Consider the following 7865-nt stretch of genomic DNA (forward strand, 5'->3'; position numbering starts at 1 on the left):
GGTAAATTAAGCGAAAGTAGTGGCACGAACAAACTCTCCGGTCTAAAACGGTCTAGTTGAGAATCCGAAATGCTTAGATCATGTTTAAAGTGGCATTTTGCTTAAGAGAAGCAAGAAATTAACGTGTGTAAGGTAAATAGAATTTGACTCTTTTATTCTTGTGCACCAACAAGAACTCGATTTACCTTTTCGAGAATGTCACGCAAGTTTTTAATGCGGTTGAGGGAAAACAAGTTTCATTATCCTGAAAATTTTTATACAACGAGAGACAATTGTACGAGAGCAAGTCACTAAAGAGTTCAACTATGTAACCCTCAAAGCGATCCATTTTCAATTTTTCGCGGAGGGAGTCTTTTTGAAGGAGAGACCCTACCATTTAATACAAAAAACACCAATTCCAGCGAAACAGATGATTATGCATTCTAATGACATCTGTCATTCTTATTTCAAATGGGACGTGGAGCATAAAATATTGGTCGGTTTTCTTTAAGAATTTTGCAGCGGATGCTTATTTAACGTAATCATAATATCCTTAAAGGACTCGATCTGTGGAAATTAATTTCAAGATTTGTATTGCATTTATTTATTAATTATTATAATTGAATCCATACAAAGGAATTTGGTTATTTTTCATTAGTTGGGAACTTATATTCATTTAAGTGATAATATTGCTTTTCATGAATTCAGTTTTTGTTTCGCTATAAGCTGTGTATAAAATGGGAAAAGGGAAATTATCCCTGAATCGTAGCCACGAGATAGGGGCAGTATTTTTCTGTAATTAGGCAAACAAATCAATATTTTAAATGAGAAAAATAGTAAGGGAGAATGGAATTGAATCGACTTTCGTTTGGTCAATGTATTCAATTATTTATTTGGGAATTCGTATTTATTCCTTTGCAGTCAAACCAGAGCGACAAGTTTTGATTTTCATATTTTAAAGGAGGCTTAAAAGGTCAAACTTCCGTAAGATAAGGGGCATTTAAATTTTATTACCGAGGATAAAATTAAGTGTGATAAAAAATTTTTTAAAGGTGCCGTAGAGGATCCATTTTTTTTAGTACGAACGAGGGTCCTCAACCCTTGTAATGTCACCGTTACAAGTTTGTACGAGAAGTGGATCAACATCGATGGTAGTGACGATACTTTTCGGATATGTAAGATGATCTGGTGAAGTTTGTACAGGAGCTAATTTTCCTTAGGTGGCCAGATATTGCCGCCATAAAGTGTTCCGAGAGCGAATCTTCTGGGAGGAAATAGGTACTCTGGATGCAACTTTTCCTGCAGCGAGTTGTGAATCCTCCTAAGGTCCAAGTTTTCTTAGGGGCGAGTATTCCGGGAGTGAATGTACGAGTTTCTCAGTATGAATTTTTCACGCACGCAAGCAGTCATCTGCTGAGCAAAAATACGCACGTAATTTTACAAAAAAATCCACGTTTGCGGCATACCTATATAATTACTTGCCTTCGTATTTACTCTCCCATAAGAAATTTGAAGCGTTTTTGTAGAGGCTACTCTCGAACCATCTACTTCATAAAAACCAAGATAACTGAAAGCCTATTTCCTATACGATCGCAGGGTTCTAAAGAAATTGTAATACAGAGCATATTATTAAAATAAAACTTCTCCGACAAAGCGGTTAAGGTCAGATGAGTATGACTGTTTGGAGAAGAGCTACTGACCTGAGAACCCCAGGAAGAATTTTGAATGTGCTCTAGGTGGAAATACACAAAGGTGAGAGGGGAAATGTATGTGTTATAATAACGTTTAGGTCGATGTGTTGGATGAATATACTTCAATATAGAATTCACATGGTGTCCTTACAAGGTTTCGCCAAGAGAATGCGAAACGAGCGGTTCCTGCAATAACATTATTCGTAGCATGTATCGCATTTTCATAAAATGAAAGAAAGTAAAGAAGACGACCTTGGAGGTGCGACTGGAAATCTGGAATTCACAAAACATTATTCATTAAAAAATTATGCTCGTATCTATAACGGGTAAATTATACAGAATCACATAAATCCTGCAATCCGGAGAACCTTGGAATCAATTATCGCGACCATTAATGATTTCTCTCCATCATCAAGAAGATAACATTTCATTTCAAACTCGGCGGTTTCTTAGTAGCAGCTAAAAATGCGAGTTGTCTAGAGAGCAACGTGCAAAAAATGAAAAAAAAATGAAACGATCCATTGACCATTTTTCTTGGCGTATATTGCACTAAAACATCACAAAAAATAAGCACTTCAGTAACTTGTTTGGGAGTGGTGCGTCGCGGTACACAACGGAATGCGAGAATGATTTGTTCGGGATGAGCCCAAAAAACTTGGTACACATTGAATTGAATTAAATTAACAGTGCATTAATTACCGCCTTGAAAATAGATAATGTCCACAAATCCTTACTTACCTTGGGATGGGCAGAAATCGAAAGTACTACCTGCACTCTCTTCATAAATTAGTCGTAGGCGTTAAATTATTATTCAATCATTTAGTGGCAAAGAAGATTTTTGACAACTACGTAACGTAAGCATATTTACTAGCTATTGCAATATGCGAATTGATTGTTTTAGGTTTTGTAATTGCATTGTTTTTAATATGACTGGAAAGTATATTGCCGCTATGCGAATTTTCTTATGCAATCGTGACAAGTCATCTTCAATCATTTTCAAATCTCAGAGTGGGTAAAAAAATCATTTTTATTAACTAAATGGCTGAGCTCTTATTACGATGCAATCCGCTTTGCCATAGATACTCAAGGTTTAGATTGGTTAGTAGATTGGTCAAATTTAGTTACATAACTTTAACTTTGGGTCGTGCAGAAATGCAAGTTAGTAATTAATTCGAATTCGCCAAAATTTGCTAAACTGGTACTTAGTCCCTGCACGCAATAGAAATACTAATTTCTTACACGCGTCTCACATCATGGAATGTTATCTTAATCTCCGCTGTTCAAAAGTTGCGAAAAACTACACATTGATTTCTTGCTCCAGTGTACCTACAGCACGCTAATTTATAATGTAAAAGTTGTAATTTAATTTGATGATATCTGCTCATAAAGCTTTATGCCAACGGATAGCTCATGATTATTAACCTTTATTCCAATTAAAGTCTAGGAAAGTAGACCTTTACTTACTCGACGCATTCTTGCTTGAACACAACCATTGAAATCAAAAACATCATAATGCCGTACTGTAATAGTGTGTAACCACTCCTTTATTTTACTTACCTCCGATGTAAAACAATAATGATGGAAATAATCACCGACTCATTTTTGGAACACAATTCGTAATCTTAAAAATAGAATGTCTCGGTACTATTTAAATTTAAAATTCAACTACAAATCTATAATCCCCCCTAGACGGGTTCGCACCCGAAAATATATATCCAATTTGACAATATGAAGGTATTGATTATTTAGATGTTTGTTTTTCTAACTAACGACAAACGATCAATTTTTTAACAGCCTTGAAGGATACCGCATTGGGCTGAATGCAAGATTAATGGCCGTTTGCACCGACAAATTTAAGTAGAGCTGAGCTTAAGCTTAAAATTCATGGCAACGATTATTGAGTCAATGGTTGCCATGGATTTTAAGATACGCTTAAGCTAAGCGCCGCTTAAATTTGTCGGTGCAAACGGTCATAAGGAAGAATATGATTACCTTATTTGCAGTAATTAACTATAGTGAAATCCCCCTGGTTTGCACTCGGAATGTTCTTATACTGGCATGTCTCAAAAGGTCGATGAACAAAGAAAAATCAATGAATGGAAACTACTATACTTCTTAAAGGAATGAGGTTTGGCTTTTCTTTGTAATTTCACGCGATTGCAAAAATTACTCAATCCGTCGGAAGACAAAAATGTGATTGAAAATGAGTTATTTGGACGCAATAGGCAAGCCGCCCACCAAATGAGGTTTTGTAGTCTATTTTTAGTCCACTTTCCGATTCAAGGTCAAAGAGGTAATCTTCGCGATAGGTATATGTAATTTACATAATAGTGACGTGGCCATGCAAAAAAAGGCAATTTTTATCTATCTCGTCCCAAATGAAAATCATATCGGTTAATTTATTTTTCAAACAATCCATTTTAAGTCCAAAAACTGGTAAATAAGTAAAAACATTTGACTAAAAAGCGCAATCGTTGACACCCTGTAACTGCGCCGCGAGTGCTAACAACGGTGTGATACATCGCATCACCACTTCCAGGCCGCCTGTATTTTAGACAGAGACTTGCTACTGCACGGGCCGAGTTCGCACAGATGTTCCCAGTGCAAATTGGGCCCATCGCAATGCCCTTGGGCCAGCTCGCTTCTCCTCGTGCCCAAAAAGTATGGTAGTTCATGGAGACCCCATCAACAACGCAACAAACAATCCCGGACCGGTAACCACTTCCGCACATTCAATATGTTTCGCAGCCCCTAGAGACTAGTGCAACATATTTTCCAAATTTGACCTCATGCGCGCTTCCCATCAGATACCTACCTGTCGAACGCGCGGATTTTCAAAAAAACCTCATCACCGCCCCTTTTGGACTCTTCGACGCGGGCATGAAGTGTTCACGATGTACATTCGCGCACCTTTTTGTCAATGGCCATCTCAAACGATGACACCAAACTTGAAACGCTTAAGAATCTCACGTTACCAACGACTATTCAAGACCCGCGCAGAATATACCTAAGGATGTTCAATTACTACACAAGAATAATCAAAAACGCCGCCAAAACCCAGCACGAGCCCCGTCAAGAGAAACAACAAATCGAGTGGACCAAAGAACGTGTTTGCACCCTAATGCCGTCCTAAATCAAACGATAGTGTTGCCAGTGCCTGGACAGCCAGTGATCCAAAATTCATATCCATACTATGTCATCTCGAGGGCGCGCGGCGGTTTCAATTAGAGTCTAAACGGTTCAATCACTTCCATGTGGATTACCTTACCACCATGGCGAAACGTGCAACGTCTTCATCAGACACTAAAGACAATATAAAATGCCATTGCACAAAAGGCCGGTTGAAGGGCTGCCGATAATTCTTCGTGACCATACTCCTGCATATGTGTCTGGTTAACTCTCCTCTGCACTCGTTTATGGCATGTACTCGTAGGTACTACATTGCGCCTGCCTGGTGAATACTTTTCCCATACGCTCAATGAAGATACTGCCGTTTTTGCCAAACAATTATTTAGGTCATCTTTGGAAAATATTTCCCGGAAAGGATACATCCGTCTTCGTTTCTTATCGCCGATGACTAATCTTTTATGGCGTTTCGATTCCTATTGGGATTTCTAGAATATTCGCTATAGTACATATTGCACATAAATTAAAATACTTCGCGGCACGTAAACAAACTGTTATTAATTATTCTATTATCAAACAAAATAACTTTGTAATGGGAGCCCGCTAACGCATTTAAATTCTTTGTTTTTTTCGGCGAATAGTTTCCGAGTACGAGCTTGTCACGCCGTAAGACGAAATTAATAGAAAGTATGTGAAGTCCGTCTGAATCAAATCCATATCTATTGCGGATTTTTGACAATTATGTGGAAATGTTGGGTTAAGAAAGTTCGAGGTGTCTGGCAAACTGTTTTTCTGGGGATGTGATTCGTAAAACGGAATGAGTTCTTTTGAGACAAATTAATGTGGTGAGGGCCCTGATGGTAGCCTCGAGCACGGTCGTGTCAAGCGGGAAAAGGAAAAAGAAGTTTAAGTCAGTCATTTGTTGGTGGAAAGTTCAGTTTCAAGTTGCCGAAAAAATTAAATTCATCTCCCAATAGCACCCGCATCTAAATTGCAAGAACAGAAATTCGGTTAAGCCGGGGAACATATTTTGTGTTAAAGCTCGAGAAATCAAATTCTTTGGTGATTTCTTCATGAGGAAGAAATTGGATATAAGTACTGTATAAATTAAGCCTTGAACCGGTAAATCACTTTTGTGGCTCTCAAATTTCAAAGAATAAGTTGCAAAGAGAAAATTAGTTGAATTATAGACAGCGGACGTTTTAAAGTTACCTAACTTATTTTAAGATTAGGATATAAAAACCAGGAAAATCAAGATATTTCGAAAACTATCAGAGATAGTTATAGGAGATTATTATCAAAATTTGAAGGTTTTTGGAGAATAAAAGTTGACAAAAAATATACAGGGTGTTCCATTAAAAAAAAGTCAGATTTTTAATATGAAGTTTTGCAACTTTGGACCTACCAAAAAAATACCCTGTAAGCTATTTTTTTAATGTTTCATAGTATATGTATTTATTGGACTTTTATTTAACCCAGGATAAAACATACATATAACCTGGAATCAAAATTTAAGTAATAATTTTGACAATATACTGACGCTTGCAAATGCCCAATTTTTCTTACAAATCGAATTATTTTTAAAACTACTAGTTTGTGGGATATTAACCATATAATAAAAAAGATGTACCTACAATTACACCTACTTTGTAAGCGCACCCTGTATAATTCCAAATATTTTTAAAATGTGGAGAATATTCAACCATATCATAATACAAAAGTACTCTATCGAAAACTCTTGTCTTCAAGGCATTAAGTTACTCCGCGCAATCGTTGACTCACCCTGTATATTGTTTTAAAAGGAGAGATCGTCACGCACTGCCACACGCGGCGAGGAACGATCTAGTTTCCCGCGTTCGTCCGTACGAGCAGGGCGCCTTGTAGTTCTTGGCTTTGGAACCAAATTTGTGGTCTGGTTTGTGGTGGTATCAACACTGGTCATTACCGGGAAGTAGAACTGCTCCTGAATGGACCCGAGCGGGACCTGGGACGTCGTTGTTGCCAATGCATGTTTCTCTCACGATCCACATCTGAAGCGCTGGTCGGCTGGTTGCCAAGTTGTTCACTGTGACTTTAAATACGAAGCTTTCGGAGGACATTATGCGGGTGACCGCGATGCAAAATGGCTTTAAAAATTCCACAGTCACGGAAGCTCTGAGTTGGGGAAGTGCCTGTCAAGCAGATAAGGATACGCGTCGGATAACAAATAATTCGTGTCGGAGATCCAGGGTGGGCTTAGTACGTGTTGCCTGAATTCGAGTCGAACCAGCAAGTTAAATCGACTAGCCGTAGAAGCCATTGGGAAAAACGCGTGTGTAGTCAGTAGCGACCTTCATTTATAGAAAATTTTTTGTGGTTTACAAAGGGAAACTTTCATTGGAAATAATAACAAACGGGCGAGGTGCTAAATATGAAGTAGATCCAGGCGATCCAAGCTTTATAGGAGAGTCGAGGGTGTCCATCTTTTCGTCTGCCCCTGAACACGATAACTGCCAAACGTTTGGGCCGATTCGGTTCAAACTTTGCACAATTGACCTATATACCACATGTAACAAGCCTATTGAAAATTGGTCAAATGTCAAACCCAATGACCCCGTAGGATCCTACCGAGGCCGTTTTCTTAAATCCGCTTTAGGGGATTTTTAAATCATGAGGGATAGCGGAAATTAGAGAATTAAAAACTGACTCAGCTTTCGACGATAAAATGGACCTTTGACGTCAGCAGTGATCATCTGCCATAGAGAACTTTGTACGCAGCTAATGCGTTTTAATAAAATTAACTCTGACTGTTGGATAACATAACTTCGAGTATTGCTTTGGACTGGAAATCAATAAAGCCCATATCGCTACGAGTCAGGCATCAGCATCAACATATTTCTGTTCCATGTCATGAGACCTAACGGAGGGTAATCCAGTATTCTAAGCTTGGACGACTCACGGGGCAGTCGCTTTATAACTAAGGTAAAGTGTTTCTATTTGTATTCAATCCAAACCATTTGCTTTAAGGATTTGGAAGGTTTGGAATGTTCACGTTTAAACTATAAATAGAAATATTCTTTAAACGCTCGG

Source organism: Photinus pyralis, unplaced genomic scaffold, assembly GCF_008802855.1.
Source record: "Photinus pyralis isolate 1611_PpyrPB1 unplaced genomic scaffold, Ppyr1.3 Ppyr1.4_LG5, whole genome shotgun sequence".
NCBI lineage: Eukaryota > Metazoa > Arthropoda > Insecta > Coleoptera > Lampyridae > Photinus > Photinus pyralis.